This window comes from Sebastes fasciatus, chromosome 2 (genome assembly GCF_043250625.1).
Source record: "Sebastes fasciatus isolate fSebFas1 chromosome 2, fSebFas1.pri, whole genome shotgun sequence".
In the NCBI taxonomy this organism is placed as follows: domain Eukaryota; kingdom Metazoa; phylum Chordata; class Actinopteri; order Perciformes; family Sebastidae; genus Sebastes; species Sebastes fasciatus.
This window is the reverse complement of record NC_133796.1, coordinates 35,580,365-35,602,417: the sequence shown is the minus strand read 5'-3', so window position 1 is coordinate 35,602,417 and position 22,053 is coordinate 35,580,365. Positions and strand designations below refer to the sequence as shown.

The 22,053-nt window shown below is 38.9% G+C and overlaps 2 protein-coding genes across 6 annotated transcripts in view; both read right to left on the bottom strand.

Annotated features, from left to right (window-relative positions):
- Positions 1-15,742, bottom strand: part of tspan4a (tetraspanin 4a) — a 192,069-nt gene extending 176,327 nt beyond the window's left edge. The window contains exon 1 of one of the 2 annotated variants that reach the window (XM_074622065.1): positions 15,606-15,742. The gene's annotated coding sequence lies outside the window, so the exon portion shown is untranslated. The remainder of the gene's footprint in view (positions 1-15,605) is intronic. The other variant, XM_074622074.1, reaches the window with a different exon arrangement.
- Positions 1-22,053, bottom strand: part of LOC141759697 (casein kinase I) — a 407,488-nt gene that overhangs the window by 150,060 nt on the left and 235,375 nt on the right. The window lies entirely within an intron of this gene.

Here is a 22,053-nt window from a genome sequence, read left to right as displayed (position 1 = left end):
CGTGTGACATTAGCCCCTGTGAGCTAACTGGGGGGATATAATTAGATGAATCATCCCAAAATTGCATGAAAACAAGATATTCTAATAGTCAGCGTTCTGGATGTGACACTGCTTTTAAAAAAAAGAAAATGTGGCAAATTAAGAAAATCCAATAATGAGTACTGCTGAAGAGACAAAAGAGCAGTGGTGATAAAAATAAAAAGCTAAAAAGATTCAGACTCAATACACTCGGGAGGTTTTCACAATTAGGATTTTCTTACTAATCAGGACAAAATGAAGCAGTCATGAAGGTAGAAGTTCAGCTTGTTTTCTTCACGACAACTTCTGAAAGATACAACCCCCCTTAACCCCCCTTTCATCTGAAATAGATTGAAATGGGATGTTTTTGTTTGTGATCGACACACACTAACCCATAAATGTTCAATTGTGTTCTTTTTAGTTCATAGTTGTTTACAAATTAATTAGAAATGACAAGCTGAAATGTTTTGAGGCGATGATTGTTCAAAGATTTCAAATCATATTTGGGTGCATCCAGTTAGCCTTAAATGTCTTTTCAGATTCTCTGCAACCTGAAATAACTTGTCGACCTCACTTTGAATGGCCGGACTTAATTTAAAATAAGACACAAAATGCACAATCCAATGGATGGCAGGAAGAGCACAGCAGGTGGCATCATTAGGAAACAAATCTGCAACAACATTGTTTCGTCTTAGTGCAAGTCTTCCAAACAAACAACCAAGAAAAAAGTGCCTGCATGGGTCAGACGAAGGATCAAAATCAGAGTTGTTTTGATGCAGGAGAACATCTTGACAAGAGGACAACAAACATGTTATGTCTCAAATGTGGGCTGTAAAGTAGCCATGAAGTACGAGCTGGAAAAAGAAGACAGCAGCTGGGGGACTTCAAATATATAATATAATATAATATAATATAATATAATATAATATAATATAATATAATAAACAACAATCTGAACTTTTTAGCTGCAATGCAACAGCTGCATAATGCAGAGACTGGGAACATCACATGTAATGTGATCTGGTGTGTGTATTTGTGATAAACAGTACATTCATTACTCAGTCTGTCTCATAACGGAAAGCTCAAATTAATGCAGGAATTCCTGTAAAAAAAATAGCCCTCTAAAAAGTCATTCATTCTTCCAAGGACATCCTTAAGACTTAGAACAAATTCTCTTCAGCTGCGAGTCAAAGTCTTTTTCACAAAACTTTACCTAAGAAAAAGTGCTAGCATTGAAAAATCAATTTAAATCTGCAATATATTTGGAGGCAGCAGGAACAAGCTGTGAACGCAACACTGACATTGATATTAGTGGGCAACCTCCGGATCTGAGAAGTGAAGCCAATCTGAAGTGCCTTAAACTGTCATTCTTTCTAACATCCAGCAGGGGGCGACTCCTCTGGTTGCAAAAAGAAGTCTGATTGTATAGAAGTCTATGAGAAAATGAGCCTACTTCTCACTTGATTTATTACCTCAGTAAACATTGTAAACATGAGTTTATGGTCTCAATCTCTAGTTTCAAGTCTTCTTCAATACAGCATGATGTTAATTTAGTAAATTATGGTCCCATTTAGAGTCAAATAGACCATAAAGCAGGGTGTGCTTTAGGGCGTGGCTACCTTGTGATTGACAGGTTGCTACCACTGCGTTGTCCGGTCTGGGAGTTTTACGTGTTTTCCTCTTACAACTTTAACCCTTTCACAGTGTGTTTTCAGTACATAAAAGTTAATTGTAACATTTCATCACCTAAAAATATATCTTTTTCAGTGTTTGGTTGTACTTAGCTCTACCCTCTCATGACACTTCTGGTTGCAAAAAAACAAGATGGCGACGGTCAAAATGCCAAACTCAAGGCTTCAAAATGGCAGTCCATAAGCTTATGGGTGATGTCACGGTGACAACGTCCACTTTTTATACAGTCTATGATTATAGAGTGCTACAGGAATGAGTTAGCATTTTAGCACTTCCGGTTTCCTCATCTGGAAGTCAATGGGTTTTAGTTTTAGTAAGATGCCTGAAATAAGTAATTATATTAATAATTTACTTTTTGTCAAGGGAACCAGGTCGATAATAACTTCCTTGCTAACTGGTTGGCCCACAAAAATATGTCATCCCTGGAGCACTCTATTACCTTTTAAGTTGACATGGTTAGAAAAGCAGTTGCCTATTTATACACAAGCATTCATTGTCCTGTTTCCAGCCATCTGAAGAATTTAAGTCCAATATTCACTCTCTTTTAGCTCTGTTTTGGTCTCTACCAACTCCTGAGGGAAATATCTGGCTCTTTAGCTGTTAAATGCTTCACTTTGTTCCCCAGCTAGTCGCTAACTGTGTCTGTCTGCTGTTTGGTGCTGAGCAGGTAGTGTGGTTTTTAGAGCTCTTTAACTGAATAAAGCTGCCTTCTGCGGCTGTAAACCATCCTGATGAGAGCTGAGAGATTGAACCAAAACAGTTGGGGGCAGTAAAATAATGAGCTAAAATGATTTATTATCCATTGTTTATATAAAAATACTGAGCTTTAAAGAGCAATTAAACACCAGCTGAAAGTCTTTTACTTTTTTTCCCCCAGTAGTTTAACTTCTCACCTGGCTACATTGAAGTGTACCACAGTATGTGTCAGTACATCATGACATCAGTGTTGGGAGTTTAACTTTTTACTTTGAAGTATACATGGAATTTATTGTTTTGTTTTTGTATAGGACTGTCAATCGATTCAAATATTTAATCGAGATTAATCGCATGATTGTCCATAGTTTATCACAATTAATCGAAAATTAATCACACATTTTTGTATCTGTTCAAAATGTACCTTAAAGGGAGATTTGTCAAGTATTTAATACACTTATCAACATGGGCGTGGACAAATATGCTGCTTTAAGAAATGTATGTATATATTTATTACTGGAACTCAATTAACAACACAAAACAATGACAGATATTGTCCAGAAACCCTCACAGGTTCTGCATTTAGCATAAAGAAATATGCTCAAATCATAACATGGCAAACTGCAGCCCAACAGGCAACAACAGCTGTCAGTGTGTCAGTGTGCTGACTTGACTATGAAAAACTGCATGTGATTATCATAAAGTGGGCATGTCTGATACAGATACAGATACAGAGAGCTTTATTTATCCCCGAAGGGCAATTCAGTTTCTGCAGTCCACCGAAACATATACACACATTCATACTGCACAATCATCATTGACAGAGGGAACACAGTAGGTGGCATATGGGTAGGTGCAGAACAATAAAAGTACAAGATTAAAAATTAAAAATCTTCGCAATAAAAACAATGAATACAAGAATAAAAATGAGACGAGATAAAAGAATAACGGAATAAATAAATAATTAGAATAGAATAAAGTGCCAAGAGTATTTGCACATTGCAAATTGTATTCCAAGAATGTACCTAATGCAAACACAGACAACCGTTATGTGGTTAGTGCAAAATAATTGTACATTCAAAGTAAATAAAACATTTTTTTTGTTGTCGTTCATCCATGATAGTTACTCTGCGTTCAGCAGTGTAATGGCGGAAGGAATGAATGACTTGGAGTAGCGGTTTGTCTTTCTGTGAGGCGGCAGATAGCGCCGTCCTGAAGGCAGTAGTGTGAACTCACTAGACAGGATTTGGTTGTGATTAATAATGTTTTTGGCCTTCTGGAGGACACGTTTCTCCCAGAGAGAGTTTAAGTTGCTCTGCTGGGCTCCGATGATTTTGGAGCAGACTTTCACAATGTTATTTAGGCAATTCCTGTCCTTCATAGACAAACCGTTAAACCAGCAAATAAATGAAAAGGTTAAAAGGCTCTCAATATATGACAAGTAGACAGTGCACAGAATAGATCTACTACTTTACATGTCTGTAAAGGGGAGACTCGTGGGTACCCATAGAATCCATTTTCAGTCACATATCTTGAGGTCAGAGGTCAAGGGACCCCTTTGAAAATGGCCATGCCAGTTTTTTCTTGCCAAAATTGATTGTAAGTTTGGAGCGTTATTTAACCTCCTTCATGACAAGCTAGTATGATGACCAATGGATTCTTTAGGTTTTCTAGTTTCATATGATACCACTATCTTCACTCTAGCTTTAAAACTGAGCCCACTACAACCTAAAAATCGCAAGTTGTGCTAATGCGTTAAAGAAATAAGTGGCTTTTAACCAAATTTGTGTTTACACGTTATTATCACAATAACTTTGACAACCCAAATTTTTTACCGTGATTTGAATTCGGTATTAAGAATTGTGGAATTTCACTGGTATTGGTATAGACTATTTGTCGCTATCTGGTATTGTGACATCCCTAGCGGTGCCTGAAAGGTTATCCCAGTAATTTACTAGGAACTATGTCCCCTCTTTAAAATGTCCCCTCAGACAACTTGGTGACATCTCTGAGTAAACTTGTGTTTACTACAGACTGGAGTGACAATTTATTTTTACACAGACTAAGTTTTAAATGTACTTCATACGTCAAATTTGGCAGATGTTTTTTTATTCAGGACAACATTCAATTATTCTACTCAGCAGCCTATTCATATTGAGACAACTGCATCAGATCAAAAGATATTTGACAGCAAGAAGAAGCTACAGCTGGTTGTGTAGAACAGCTTTCCGTTTTAAAAAGTGGACGAGAACCAGTCAATACAAAATAGAGTAGCTTCAGTACTAGAATGTGTAATGTAAAAAAACAGTCTTGAATGAATCCCATTCAAAGTCTCTGCAGCGACTTGAAGATAGCTGTTCACAGAGGCTCCCCATTGAGCTGGAGAAACACCGCACACTTTCAAAAACCTATATCCAGATGTGACAAGCAAACAAAGACACATCTAAGACACCAATTGTCTCTGTTTAAATGAGGTAATTAAAAAACAAGAAGTGGGAAAAACAAAAGAATTAAAGCTGTGTTACATTCTGCATTATAAGGTACTCTGTGCCGATTGTCAACAACAAATCACAATTTACTTTGAATTCAGTGTGGCACACTTCGGGACGTCATGGGGTTTGGAAAGTTTCTGAAGGCGTTCAAAACTAGCAGACAGATGCTCTTCATCTTAAAGTCATGAAAATTGATTTTTCACTCTGAGGCAATACCATGATCCGCGTCCAGGGAGCCAGCCTCTATAAAGTTAGACTAAATCTATTAAGATCAGCAAAGACCGGTTACGAGTGGCTGCTAGAAAACAAATGTAAATGAGAGTCGATCTCTTACTTTGGCTGCTCAAACAGAACTTCTAGTGAAAATGTAATCAAATCAAGACGCAGAGCACGTAGAGAGAAAGTGTTGTGAGAAATTCTATGAAAGGAAAGCAAAGATAAACCAGACAAACAGACAGGAAATATTTTGAGCTAGAGTGAAGATACTGGCATCATATGAAACTAGAAAACCTAAGGAATCCATTGGTACTAACCATGTCATACTAGCTTGTCGGGAAGGAGGCTAAATAATGCTAAATTTTGGCGAGGACAAACTGGCATGGCCATTTTCAAAGGGGTCCCTTGACCTTTGACCTCAATATATGTGAATGAAAATGGGTTCTCCCACGAGTCTCCCCTTTACAGACATGCCCACTTTATGATAATCACATGCAGTTTGGGGCAAAAAACATGCAGTTGTTTGACTGCAGTATAAATGTGTTATTTCTGCCTATTGTAAAAATTATGTGTTTGAATATTTCTGCATACTGGGGTCCTTAAACAGTCTTGAAATTACATAAATTGGGTATCACTGTAAAGCTGAGACTTTTGTGGATCCAATGAGTCCAACTGTGTTCATTTGTGATGATGTTAGTCCCCATAGGAGACATTTCATTGTAATGAGACCATTTCTTTTAACTTGACCTCTCTGTATAAAATTCTGATGATAATCACAGCCTCATGAAACTTTACAGCCACAAACTAGAGACCTAGAGCATTCAGAGGATGGATGGCTTTCCTAGGTAGATTGACAATAAGGGGGTTTCTGAGCAGTTTCAAGAACAGAAGTGCTCGCCATCCAATCACCTAAAAGTGCAATTTTTGCAGAAATCTCCAAATGTCAAAAGTTTTTGATACCAAATCACAGCATGGCTTTTTCTATGGTGTTCCTCAAGGTTTTGGTGTCTTAAGGTTGTATTTTTGAGGGATTATTGATCATTTGTATCAATTCTCAAGGGATAACAAATGGTTAAATTTAGCACCAAATATGTGTTATGAACATAACAGATCACGGTAATGGCCATCATACACTTCCATCATAATGTTTTAAAACCTTATACACATTCACAATTTATTTTAATTAATTAATTAATTATCTTATTAATGACTAGAACAACTTGACACACAGTGCTGATCTGCACCTCAAATTAATCTTCAGGTTCCCAGCTTTCAGAGGATGTACACCACTTCTATGTGACATTTACTGTTGACTTTTTATCCCCCCCGAACATCCCCTGTCTCCCACCTCTACCCCTCTAAAAAGAGGGCGTGTTGGTTAGGGGTTTAAGAATTCCCATTGCAATGCAAAATTACATGTCATGTAAAGATTAGTCTGCAGTCACACCACCAAGAAGGCTAAAAGGAAGCAGCTATATACAGAATGTAAATGCCTGCTGCTATTTTTATCACCTACAAAGGCAACTGAGGCGTCTAAACAAAAAAATTAAATAGAATATAAAGCTGGTTATGTCAGCCAGAGGGAGCAAATTATGGTGGGCAGAGTGACATATAGGGTGTGAGGAGAGAGGAAACATCAAGAAAAAACACCCTGCCTTGTGTTTTTTCTGTGTTAAACTGGGCGTGAGACTGGGAGTCAGCAGCAGTGAAAGAGTGTGGTTACATGGTTTGTGGTTTTCACTCTGCACTAACGTCTCAGCAGAGCTCACAACAAGGAGGAGCAGAGGGGACAAAATAGGACAAAATAGACCCTTCAAAATGTAAGAGGCCATGCTGGTGCCTCACATCCTGAGAGGACAGGCAGAGAAATATAACAACAACCATATGTGTCACAACAAGTGTGTGCAGTAAAGTGAAAATTATTGTTGCTGTGACTTCGGCCGTCAAACACGCTCTGTCTTTATTCCCCTTTTGTCATTGCTGAGGGCAGCCTTAAACAAATCTGTCCCCTACATGACCCGTATGGAAAAACAGTACATTTCACATTTAGGCTACATAAAAATATACGTTATATTGAGAAAGGAATTGTCCCACACACCAAAAAAAGCACAAACTGTCTTTTCTTACCAGCCTCTTCCCATGAAAAGGCGTATGAATGACACGATAATGCACAAGTTATTTAGCATGCAATAACAACGCCTATCTTGCTTTTGGAGTGTCATGTGTACGACATTGAAGTCTGTACTGACTGCAATGTAAACACATCCTAGCTCAGAGCTAGTGATGTAGAATAAAAAGTGATAAAGGCCGCTTATGGCGAGGTGGATGGATCCAACAAACACAAGACTTTCAACCAGAAGACCGATGTTTGGTTTTGTAAGTTACGTTAGTGATATTTGTGACGTGTTTTCCGTACTTATGTTACGTTGTTTCCATACATATTTTACTTAGTTTTCGCACTTATTTTAAGCCCAACCGTGATGTTTTTCCTAAACATAATTAAGTAGTTTTGTTGCCTCAACCTAACTGAGAACCTTACCGTAGTTTTGTTGCACGGTGTACAAATGATACATGGAAAGCCTAAAATGCGTCCTCATGACACGCAGAATGTCCTTGTAATGTTGTGTTATTTATGCACCTTCCCGTGAGACTGGGTTGTTTCTTAAACTTATTAAACAAACACAATGTTATTTAGTGAGTTTTAGAGGTGCTGGTGGATTTTGTTACCGTTGGACACTTTTTCCCAGTCTTTATGCAATGAATGAAACTGGTACCAATCCTCTCATCTAACTCGCAGCAAGAAGGCAAATAAGTGTATTTCCCTAAATGTCAAACTATAGGCTGCTGCTCTTAAGATGATACTATCGTTATTTTGTTAACAGCAGGGTCGGAGCATTGAGGACACTGAGGTCCATATTTTGGGGATGTGGAGGTTTTTACTATATGTGACTTTAAATTTGGGTGAAAATCAGTGTGGTAATAGTCTGCCAGGATACTGATTACTGCCTACATCAACTTATACTTTCTAATGTAGAGATCCCCTCTAGACATGTTTTACATTTAAAAAATACTCTGCTTTCAAAACTAATTTGTGTCTGATATGGTTTTTCCACATTACATCCACATTTACTGCTTCCCCCTCAATGAAACATCCAGAATCTATGAAACGTTGTTCAGTTCAAAAGTTTAACCGCTGGACACAATATGTCTCCTATTTCCCTTTCAAGTCCTCTCTCAGTGTTTGTGCACTGGAGGCCTCAAGTTTCCACAACACACAAGGACTGGCTTCAAACCAGCTGCATATCACAATATCCTGCTCGTATGTACACGTTAAACTGAGGTCTAGTGTGAGCACAGAGAAACTTTCCTCCTTCAGCAGATGAATGTGAAAACACTTTTCTAGTGTCAAACTCTGCACATACATCATTCTGCACACTGAAGCTGAAACATCACAGTGAGGGAACAATAAACAAAACAGTTTTGAGTAGAGGAGATGCCGCGTTTGATTGATAACAAACCAGAACAGTGAATATACATCACCATCAACTTTGTCTTAAGGGGCTTTCTTTGCATCCATGCAGGCATTTTTATAACATTTACATTAATAAGACAATTACTCCTTTTTTTTTTTTTAAATGCCTATAGTACTGCTCGGTCATTTTTTGGTTGGACTGCTGAGGGTCCTACAAACGCAAAAGTCTGTCACTGACTGACTGAATGATGAAGTTACACGATTGGTCAGCCGAGTGTTGGAGTTTCCTCATTGGTCATCGCTCTTTCAAAATGAAAAGGTGGGAACAGTCCTTTATGCAAATGAGCCCGTCCAGCGTGACGCGTCAGGCTCAGAAAACTTGGACCAAGCCATCAAACTAGGCGATCCAGTTCTAAAATGAAACCAGATTCAGCAGTGGCATATCCTATTTCTTGCTTAAAATGTTTTCAGAAGTAGATTTTGGTGGATTATTTAGCCTGAATAACAGAACATGTTGTTTCCTATTTGAAACAGCAAGCAGAAAACCAGGGACCAATCAGGTGCATTCCACGAGTACATCACCGCTTGAACAGCCAGTTGAGTGGAGCAGCGCGTCACCTAGTGTCCTTGCCGGACCTAGTGGACATGTACCGCTGGATTTAACATTATACACATGACCACTGACTATTTGTTTAACAATGTAGCCACAAATTCAAAGACTGACCAGACACGCTCCAGACATATACTCGGTTTTGACCGAGTCTTGTTGAAACAAACCCAGCAAAAGAATGCCTCATGTAGGACCCATGACCACAGCCCTGGGGGACAGTATTCAATCAAAATGCATTTTGAATAAAATACAATTTGGACATACTTGCTGACATATGTACAGGACATACTGTAAATACTTTTAAACATGTTGCATCCTGTTACTATTTCCTTCCTCCTTGTTTGACCCAGCAGAACCATTAAAGTTTAATCTCCAAAGTGTCTTATCTAATACTGTGCCTGTTGGTCGAATAATTAATTTATATTGGCCTTATCATACTTCGTAGTATCTCATATCTGCTGTTGTACGGTGATAAATCCCTCTAAGATTCATCATAGGATAACTGTTTTGTTCTTTGTTTCACATTGTGTTTTTTGCTACCTCTCACTGTGCAGAATCTAAACCTGAACATCATCCATCCTGGATCACCTTATGTTACCTCAGTCCTGATTCCCCTTAAGATACTATACATATTTCATCCATATGCTCATGCAATTCCTTCTACCAGGGCAGGAGTGTAGATCAGAATCAAAAGCTAAAGAAATACCCTTTGCATATGTTGCATATATTCAACATAACATATATTCTTCTCAGCCCTTTTCTTCTTGTGGAGAAAAGTGGGCTGCGAGAACATGAGGCTGAAAACTGCAGGCATAAAAAATACTGAAGGAACAAAGAGAGAGAGGGACCGGCTGAAATCTGGCGGAGAAAAAAAAGTAGGCTACTGAAGGAGCACAGAACTGAGGAGAAATTGGGTGATTTAGAGCAGAGCAGCGCACAAACACTTACACACACACCTGCAGGTGGCAGTACAATGCAGCCTTGTTATATCCACCTTCAGTAGAGCCACTGTTCGGGGTAATTATCCAGAGAGTTGCCACACCTAGACAAGCCCACAAGTTGAGCTGTAGTTGGACAAACAGCACCAGCTGTGACAATTAAAGAAAACATTCCACACCTCCTCTCCCAAAACATATTTTCACCGCTTCCAACAAAATAACTAGATGCACTAAACACGGACTGAAAACTGCGTATCGGCGGCCGCTTTGGTGTTGGCCAGTGATTGCAGGCTAAGTGTAAACAGTGGATAGCTGCCAGAGTCATCAGTTGGGCCATGCTGGGGCTGGTGACATGTGGGAGGACATGAGAAAAGGAAGCTGCCTCCTTCTCTTCACTGTCGCTCTCTGCACATCCTGGAATGTGTCAAGGCAGTCTGTCTGTCACCGAGAGCTGGAAAGTGTGGCAGATTTCATGAGCGGTAGTCATTAGGTTATATATAGAACATGAGATGAGTTTATTTATAAAGGAAACATGTGCCCTTCAATAGTTTGATACTGTTTGATTCATCAATCTGTGATCATTCAGTGATGTCATTTTCTTTTTTCCTAAAGTTTCCCCGTTTATCTACGTTTGTTTATCACATTTCCCAAGCCAATGGTTACTTTCATTACTGATTCATCTTTTGATTTATATTAATTATCAATTAATCTTTGAGTTTTACAAGTAGTAATGCTCTGATCCAAACCTCTGGATCATTACCTAATGCAGATCGGACAGATGTGATAGGTCAATATTATATATAATTTTTCTATCTATGTCATGATATAATTCACTGATTCAGAATCAGAAATACTTCCCTAGGGTGAAATTGGGATGTTACAGTTGCTCTTATATAAAAGCATAAAGAAATATAAGAAAAATAGACATAAAGGAGTCTGTAACCTGTAAATTATGTACACAATACCACAATATAACTAGGGATACAATGGTGCCGATCTATTAAATTCAATTCTATGTTTATATACTATATACATTATATACTGGAATTTTAATTCCTATTTAAGTCTTGACCTTATACCCAAAGCCCAGGTATCGCTATCGGTATCAGGACTGAAAAAGTCGGATCGGTGCATCCCTAAATATGACACCAATCAGACTTTTTCATTTTACCTTAATTGTATCTGCCGATGCTAGATATGTAATACCATTGCTCTTTTTCCTAAATTAAAAATCTGTACAACAGTTACCTCACTCTGTGGGGACTCATTAACAGATAAGACAATATTATGCATCATGTGGCACTAAGAAGTAAGTTGAATGAATGTAACTAACAGCAGCACTAATAGCAACATTGATATTTATTTATATTTCTCTACATATATTGGTGCATCCCTAATTATAAGTCACTGTACCCAACATAATGCTGTCCAATTTATTGCTGTTTGACCAATAGAGGAAAATCACAAATGTGTTCAATTAATTATGAGAAGAAATGGAGCAGCAAGTCCTCATATTTAAGAGGCTGTAACCAGAAAATGTTTCATCTTTTTAATTTATAAATTACTTAAAGGGGACATAACATGCTCATTTCCAGGTTCATACTTGTAATTTGGTTTCTACTAGAACATGTTTACATGCTTTAATGTTCAAAAAACATATTATTTTTCTCATACTGTCTGTCTGAATATACCTGTATTCACCCTCCATCTGAAACGCTCTGTTTTAGCGCCTGTCTCTTTAAGACCCCCCTACTGAAAAAGCCCAGTCTGCTCTGATTGGCTTGAGAGAACTGGCATGGCCATTTTCAAAGGGGTCCTTTGACCTCTGACCTCAAGATATGTGAATGGAAATGGGTTCTATGGGTACCCACGAGTCTCCCCTTAACAGACATGCCCACTTTATAATAATCACATGCAGTTTGGGGCAAGTCATAGTCAAGTCAGCACACTGACACACTGACAGCTGTTGTTGTTGGGCTGCAGTTTGCCATGTTATGATTTGAGCATTTCTTTTATGCTAAATGCAGTACCTGTGAGGGTTTCTGCACAATATGTGTCATTGTTTTGAATTGTTAATGGATTTCCAATAATAAATATTGACATATATTTGCATAAAGCAGCATATTTGCCCACTCCCATGTTGATAAGAGTATTAAATACTTTAATTTATTTTTTTAAATTTTTACTTTAATTTGTAATTAATCATGATTAAGTATGGACAGTGACGCGATTAATTGAATTAATTAAATATTTTAATCAATTGACAGCCCTATTTTCTATCATATTATTTTGATAGACTCAGTTGCCAGTTCATTACGTTCACCTAGATAAACTTAACACAGTCTAATATAACACCACTGCAATAAATTCTACCTCCATGAAGGTTATAATGTTCAGATTCGGCTTCATGGTCATGTTTGAGGTTGGAGTTTGTGCTGCTGTTGATCTGTATTGTGTTATATTAGGTAATATTTTGTCCATCCCATTTATATAATTAATTTAATTATAACATGAATATAATTATAGCACAATAAATAATAGAAACACCTCTCTGTATAACTCATTACGGTTCAACAGCACCAACTACAACCCCTATGTTTAATCAACACCTTTCTAAAATACTTTGAACAAACATTGAATATTGCAACCTTTATGAAGGTAGGATTTATTGCAGGGCTCTTATGTTAGAAGACATTAGTTTTAGATAGGTGTACCTAATAAAGTTTGAATTGCTGAATAGAGAGGGAGATGTGTGCAGCAGTTTAGAGGTTTAGAATTCCTAAAGGAAGGGTGTTAACTTCTAACATTCATGTCTGTTTAGAGGGAATGGCAGGAGCTCTGTACGGAGTGAGAAAAAGTCAAAGTGGTGCTTTTTATTCAAATGTCTTGTAGCTGCATTGCATTCTGGTCTATTGTGGTTTCTGTCAGTGCACATAAAATAGCATCTCTCACTCTATGACAAAACATTTCTCCATGTACGACTGTTGAGAATCAGCACAAACTGTAGTATATAAAAAAACACCTTTCTCTTTGATTCTGAGAGACTGATGCCAGAATCTGTCGTTTAGCGTTGATGTTCTTGGACAGTTTTCTTCTTTCAAATCCCACTGATGCAACAATAAGAAAAATACAGCACAAAACAACAACATGGCAACAGGAAGACGGCAGCTGGCGGTACCATGGTCAAGCGTGTCAACAAACTATGGTGGCCCTTTAACGCCCTGACACACCAAGCCGACGGTCGGCAGTCACACAGTTTGGGGCCGTCTGTGAGCGTCTGTCGGCCGCACCATCGGCTCTAGTCTGCCTGTGTCTGAGATTCAGCATGTTGAATCGGCGGCGGAGCTCGTCGATGAGAGAAATCACTCTGATTGGCTGTTCAGTTTAAACGAATCAGTGCACGATAAGAGAAACGGAACTGAGGAGAAAGCCAACGAGTAAAGTCAAGAGGAGACACACAGAAAGTTTTCTCATTTTTCATCTTCATCTCATCTGATCATTCCAATACACGCATATTTTCAACATGGCCATCTGGAATGAAGACAAGTGGTGAGTGAGAGTGGTGTGAAAATGGTCGGCAGATGCTGCTTCGTTTCATGTACGTATTATAACAACGGCTTGTATACCCGCAGTCATTGGTTTCCCTTTTTGAATGACGAGTACAGACGCCTGCTTGTGTGGAGAGTTATTTCCTCTTACGCAGGCGCAAAACGTACGTGGTAGTTGGCTGTCGGCTGTAGTCTTTACGGTGTGTTGGAGTGCAACTTTTTGGCCGAGACAAAGGCAACGTGAAGCAACTCAACGGTCAGCCTCCGTCACCGCTAGTTCCTTAATGTCAGGTTGGTGTGTCTGGGCCTTAAGGTAACAACATGGAGGCTCTCTCTAGAGCCAGTGTGTGGTTTGTCTGTTCTGGACTACTGTAGAAACATGGCGGAGCAACATGGCGGACTCTGTGAAGAGGACTACCCGCTATGTAGATATAAACGGCTCATTCTAAGCTAACAAAAACACAAGGATTCTTAGTTACCGGTGATTATACACTAATGAAAACATAGTATATATTCCATATATTATATTATATTATATTCCATTTCTGCCAATAGATCCCCGAAATGCTACACACTGCTCCTTTAAAGTACATTTTTAATGTACCTCTTGTAATATGGAGCAGCTTCATCTGGGAGGATTTAAGACCTCTGCTAACCCAACATAAGGGCACATTGTATGGCAGAATGAATTCCTCTGCACTCTGCCAGCCAGCCGTGGCTTTGAGAAGTCAGTGAGGCCTCAAGTTCCTGTAACCCCTCCAGAAAAAAAAGGAAAATCTGACGGGAGGGAATAGCTTAAGGAATGGTTGGTATTCTGAAATGTTGTTCTTCTCCACAAGTTTATTTCTGTCTTTCATCGAGGTCCAGGGAGACATTCCTCAGCCAATCAGAGAGCTTCATTCTCCCACATCACCACAATCATAACATACTGATAAAACAACTGATCGTATTGACAACAACTGTGGCCTGGCAGTGGTGGAAGATGTACTCAGATCCTTTACTTAAGTCAAAGTAGAAATCCCACAGTCTAAAAATACTCAATTACAAGGAAAAGTCCTGAATTCAAAATGTTACTTAAAGTACAGAAGTATTTTCAGCAAAATGTACTTAAGCATCAAAAGTGAAAGTACTCATTATGCAGAATGCTTCTTTCACAATGTTATGTTATTACAGAATATTATATTATTCTGCTTATATCACAAACAAATACATGTAAGAGTATTTTAATGTTGTGGAGCCAATTTTAGATACTTTGTATACTACTAGGTAGATTAGACGTACAGTGCTGCATCATATCATATATCATGTTTTTATATGTAAAAAGTAACTATAAGTGTCAAATAAATGTAGAGGAGGAAAACGTACAATATTTCCTTCTGAAAAGTATAAAGTACAATAAGATGGAAGTATTCAAGTAAAGTATGCCAAAATAGTACTTAAGTATAGTGCTAGATGTTACATTCCACCACTGTGGACATGGCAGCAGCCTGTGTATATACTGTATTTATGTTATTTTGTATTTCTTAACAGCAGATAAAGACAAATTTCCTTCGGGACAATAAAGTCTATCTTATCTTGTAACTTACAAGCGGGAAAAAACACATACTGGCCAGCGTAAAAGAGTGTTTTTATAAGCAAATCATACTGAGCAAGATGATTAATGTAATCCCACCCTTAAGTAAACAACATTCATTAACCAATTTACGCAAGATAAATGGAACCAGGATGCAGTTTATCCCTTCTAATTAGACAAACTCAGCAGGCAAAAGCTCCCCTATTTATCAAAGTTAAATCTCTAAAGCAAGGTCAGTGACATCTGCGTTGGAGCTGGAATACAGAATTAAAGAGAGGAAGTAATGCAGAGGAGACATCAGGAATAAAGATTGCTCATTTAAATAGCATAAAGGAAATGTGAAAATGACTTACCACTCACTTATCTCACTCTCTCTACACTCTCGCCAGGCTGTCCTCCGTCTTCCCTCAGTGTATGACAAAACTTCCCAAGTTGTCCCTCTCCACAGACTCCCTCCCTCTCTCTCTCTCTCTCTCTCTCTCTCTCTCTCTCTCTCTCTCTCTCTCTCTCTCTCTCTCTCTCTCTCTCTCTCTCTCTCTCTCTCTCTCTCTCTCTCTCTCTCTCTCTCTCTCTCTCTCTCTCTCTCTACACAGATGCACATGTGACTGTGGCTGGCCAGCCCAAACAGCAAAAGGCAGACATCTAGTGGCGGGTAATGCTATCACACATAATATAATAGAATCATCCTTTGTAGAGCTGTCGGCCCACTGACAATTTCCAAATGTAATTTATAGGCTATGATTCAGAATGGGATTTAAAATCAGCATCTGATGAATACAAATAGCTGCTTATATTCGATACAATTGGAAATCCACAGACAGTATGGCAGTTTATAAGCAAATTCTTTTTTATTAAAGCATAACCAAAAGTTATATGGTCATCACATACTCATGACAGCTTATTTTCACAGCTCACCATATTAAAGGACCAGTGTGTAACCTTTTGGGGGATCTATTGGCAGAAATAGAATATGATATTCATAACTCTGTTTTCATTAGTGTATAATCACCTGAAAATGAGAGATGTTGTGTTTTCGTTAGCTTAGAATGAGCCCTTCATATCTACATAGGGAGCGGGTCCTCTTCATGGAGTCCGCCTTGTTTCTACAGTAGCCCAGAACGGACAAACCAAACACTGGCTTTCACATTTTTACCTGAAGGCCACCGTAGTTCTCCGACACGCTTGTGAAACTGCGGTAACGTGAGACGCAGAGTGTAAAACTATGGTACTGCCAGTCGCCGTCTGACTTCCGTTGCTCCTAAAGTAGTGTTATTATGGTAAGGATAGACTCTGAGCGAGGCGAACAGCGTTACCACGGTTTTGCACTCGGAAGCTCACGTTACCGCAGTCTTGGAAAGGGAGGAGTGAGCGGAGGAGTACTCAGTTGGTTGCAACCACACCACTAGATGCCACTAAATCCTACACACTGTCCCTTTATGGAGGTTTTTGAATCTGCCTTTGTCAGTAAGATTCAGCTTCAATGTGAATTATAATAAATGAAATAGGACGTGTGATGTGGCCTGTGGCTTGGGATACATGTACGGTGTTTGAACATATTCCTGAGTTGGACTGGAAGACAGCCATCTCTTCTTGGCACAGGTTTGTGAAAAAAAATGTATGGGGCGCCTGTCAATGTTTTTACATATTTGTACTGTTTTCTTTACTTTTTCATACTGTTTGTTATATTTAAAGATTCAGCGTCAAAGGTTACACCACCATGTTTCACTGCAAAGACCGAATGTTCTTGTTTATTGTAGAAAGAAGAACAAAACAATGATCTAGAGCCATGGGGGCAGATCTGTGAGGCTGTAGCTATAAACTCAGCAGTGGTTTGAACTGAATGCTAATTACAGCATGCTAACAATGACAATGCTAACATGCTGATGATTGTGTTTAGTGCTAAACACAAAGTACAGTTGAGGCTGATGGGAATGACATTCATTTCAGCCCGTTCTCATTCCCAGGGTGTGAAATACCGATGTTTTGTCACGGCCGTCGGTGATAGATACCGCCCGCTGCACAAGGCACATTTTGGGCCGGTATGCGACGCACCAGGCTTTCCATAAACTACGATGTAAACCCATCCGCAGCGACAGTTAATGCTCAGAGAAAGTGCGCCGGGAGTGTGGTGACGTAATATAAAGAGCAAAAAGACACACACTGGAGGGCAGGTGGATGAGTCATGTTACAATCAGCTGTTCATTCATGTCCCGTGTTCACAATGTTCAGATTCATTTTCACTTTACAAACATAGTAGTTTTAAGCCCAACCATGTTGTTGTCCTAAACCTAACAAAGTGTTTTTGTTGCCTACACCTAAAATGACGCCGTGGGTAACTATAGTGGTTTTGATGCTAAAAATAAAGCAACGCCAAGGGGTGGTGTGTGACGAGATGTGATGACAGCATGTTGCAGTACTAAGTCATGAATTAAGATTTTGAGCTGATGATGGCGCATGATGAAAAGTTAAGGATCACATAAGTTCATCCTGAGTGGAACGTAATTGTTTGCACCACATTTCATGACAATCCATCCAATAATAGTTGAGATATTTCACTAAAACTACAAATGTGAACCCCAGGATGAAAAGTCAGGGGATCTAAGTGATTAGGATTCATCCTCTGGGGACCATGAACGTCTGCACCATATTGTCACAGCAATTAAACCAATAGTTGTTGAGATATTTCAGTCTGAACCAAAGTGGTGAACCAACCGACTAACTAACAGACATCGCTGAAGCCACGCCTCTAGTGTGGCTTAAAATATTGAACTGTGTTTGTTTAAACAAAGATAGAGGAGAGTAAATGAGGGATGGTTTCCTCTTTTACTCACTAGCACACAAGCTGTGTGGCATGGCTGGGTGCTTCTGGGTTTTATAGTGCCAAAGAACTGAAATAAATAGTATATTGGATCCAGATATTAGCTAACAGACAGACTTTTTGTTCTTGTCAACAACATTCACTGTATAGTCCAAAACCTAACCTGAGCATTATAAATATTGAAGGGATCAAATTAAGGCGTGTGTGATGAGTAGATATTCAAAATCAGAATCAACTTTATTAGCAAAGTATGTTGATACTTACAAGGAGTTATACTCCTGTTTTCAGTCTTCAATATACCCACACACCGTGTAGGTACACCAAATTTACAAAGCTATACCGATACAGACATACAGCTCAACAAATAAGCAAACATAAAGCTATTATATACAGGAAGGCTGGACAACAAACTGTATACAGATCAGACTGCTAATATGTGTTGTATGTAAGGTTGTGGTACATGTAGTCCAAAGAATGCTGGAATAAGTACTGAATGGATAATATGTTGTTATGTCGCAGCTCAAAGGCTTTAAAAAATAAAGGAAACACATGCAAAAGTTAACTAAAAGAAAGTTCTTTTATTTAACAGAGGTAACAAACACTTTGAGGTCAACAGATGGGACTGGCAGGGAAACATTCTATAAAGCGACTGAAACTACCAGGATGGAGCCGTTCTTATGTAACCTGGTGACCAACTGCCTCCAGCTCCACCCAACCAGGTACCTGCAACACTGAAACACAACATACACAAATGACACTCACAAGCCCTGACAGACGCTCTGGGGCCGTCACACTGGGAATACATTGAGCAGTGCGATGATTCTGTATCGCAGCTATTTCACAGGAATTGTTTTTTAACCAACTGTTCACGAGTGTGACGGTTTGTGGAAGAAAACCTACACGAGAAACAGTAAGTGCAACACGTTCTCATCCCAACTCGTCATATACTGAGGCTTTTTTCAGACCTCTCTGCATCACTTTTTGGTTACAGTTAACACATGGTTAATGTTGTAAATTAAACAAAAACACAGGCAAGGAAACCAGTTAGTTAGGTTTAGGAAAAAACAACATGGTTGGGCTTAAAATTACTACGTTTTTACAGTGAATACCCGTGGATGGGTTTATATCGTGGTAAATGGAAAGCCCGGTGCGTCTCCTACTGCCGCAAAAGGTGGTATCCAACGCCGACGGCCGTGACAAAGCATCTGTATTTGACGCCTCCTGGAATGAGAACAGGCTGATAAGTGTGATTTCCAAATTATTGTTTATTTCTTAAAGGACCAGTGTGTAGGATTTAGTGGTATCTATAGCGGTGAGGTTGCAGTGCCCCAGCACCCCTCCCTTCCCAATTGTGCAGGAGAACCTACGGCGGCCTTCAGGTGCATTCGCGGCGCATTCGTGTCACCAAATTCTATCTAGATATGAAGGGCTCAGTCTAAGCTAACGAAAACACAACGGCCCAATCCCAGTGTCCCCCCTAAGGCCTTAAGCCCTGAACCCTCAGGGACTTGACTGACATCACCTGGTAAATGGTTGAGTGTGAGAGGCTGCAAGGGCTTGAAATGGTAATGGGACAGCACTTTGCTGCGACATATCACGTTACCTTGACGATGCCAATTGTGGGTTTTTATTTTATGTTTTATTACTGCCCATTTGACGAGGTAACTGTCGTTTTTGTCAAACTTCATTAAGCAAAATTTAAAGAGATGTTTGATGAATAAATCAGGTGTGTAATATAGTATAGTGCTTGTATTCCTCTGATGTCATGTGATTTTTATTGACCATATTAAATCCTTAATGTTAATGTTTGCTGTGTAAATTTGAACATGCCTGGCTGAACACCCGTGTGCCGTCCTCTTCGTGTACCTTTTCTTAACGCCTCTGGGCTTCCCCTGGTAACCGTGGTAACCCTGTGTTTAACGTCACAATTCTATACATTGTGGGTAATTCCCTCAGGCAAAGTGCAGAAATGCGGACTTGCGGAATGTGTTCACAAAGGGCTCAAAATGTCTGTGAGAGAGCCTTCAAGCACCTGACGATTTGACAGTAGGACAGCCTTAAACCCTCACAGACTGTGGGAATGTGCCTCAAAGTCTGTGAGTGTGGACATTGGGATTGGGCCAACGATTCTTATTTTGAGGTGATTATACACTAATGAAAACATAGTTATGAATATTATATTCCATTTCTGCCAAAAGATCCCCCTAAATCCTACACACTGGACCTTTAAGTCCTAATAACTGCAGCAAACAATGTCACAGATGTAAAACACAAAACCAAGAATAAACACAGGCCTTCAGCCTTAACATAACAAACCTGAAATTGTGGCAAAATAAACAAGACCTACACACATAGAAGAGATCACAAAGTTAATGTATCCTAACTGCACTGATGTAGGCGATGTTTATTTTAGCCTTTGGGGTTGAAATTGTTTGTTGAGGGAAGGTTTTCACTCATAGAAAAACCATCTAGGTAATGATCAATGTCTTCCGATTATTACAGTGACAACTGTGAGATATTGTTAAATATTAATATGTCAGTAGGTTGGTAATGGAGTAAGTGACAGTATCATTATGCTGCTAGAGCCTGAGGGTTGAAGTATCGTTTTCTAATACAGGCACATGAAAGGCGAACAAGGCAATTACAGCAAATGCGATGGTTCCTTAAATGAAATTGTTCCCATATTATTGAAAATAAGAGTCATGTTCAAGTCGCTGTTACTGGAGGGCAAGAAGATATATCAGGAGCAGGTGCCTCAGAACAGTTACTGAGATAATCAAGCAATCAAAATCACATAATGCAACTGCACACGGTTAAAATGCTGAGCAGACTGTTCTCTCTCTGTGTAATTAAATATACCATATTACATTTTTCATGTAGTATTCTGTAATTCACAGACTAATTTAAATGTTATTGCATCGCATGTAAAAGGCTCAAGATGACAACTTAATCCCTTCAATAAATGTTATTGTACTCGCTTGCTTTTCAGAGAGGTGCCTCGATCATAAGGGCTAATACTGAGGAAACTGTTACTCAAGTAACATTTTGAATGCAGGACTTTTACTTGTAATGGAGTACTTTTATACTGTGTTACTTTAACTTAAGTAAAAGATACTCAATACTTCTTCCACCACTGGTTACCCCATAACTTTTGAGACATATTTACAGTATATGCAGTGGTGGAATGTAAGTAAATACATTTACTCAAGTATTGTACTTAAGTGCAATTCTTAGGTATTTGTACTTGAATATTTCCATTTTATATTACTTTATATTTCTACTCCATTGCATTTATTTGATAACTTTACTTACTAGTTACTTTGCAGATTCATATTATTAACACAAAATATAATCAACTAATTAATTATTATGTATTATGATGGATTAAAGTGGCAGTAGGCAGAATATTTTTGCCATTATTGGGCAAAAATTCCATAATAACCTTTCAGCATATTGTAATTCAAGTGTTCTGAGAGAAAACTAAATTCTGCACCTCCTCATGGCTCTGTTTTCACGCTTTAAAAAATCTAGCCCATGACGGGAGACTTTGGCCAAACACAGGTCATTTCAGAGAGAGAGCGTTCCTATTGGCTGTTCATTCAACGGAGGCAGCTGTCAATCACGCGTGAAGTGAGAAATAGGCAATACAATAATAGAATATTGATTCATATTTGATCAGCGCTGCTTAGTTTGACCGTTTGATCAGAGTTCACGAGTGATTGACAGCTGCTCAGAGACGGCAGACTCCAGCTCGGCTCTGATTGATTGTTTTCCTCCGGTCTGTGAAATCTTGCAGATGCCATTAGGAGCACTGGAGGACACCAGAGGCACATGTTGGTTTTTTTCAGATTACGTGTCTCATGCACTACTGTCAGGATATAGTGACCATTTTATAAAAAAAACTTTTTTTTAAATCATATTATCAATTCTACCCACTGCTGCTTTAATGAATCACTCATTATACTTTAATATATTATACTATT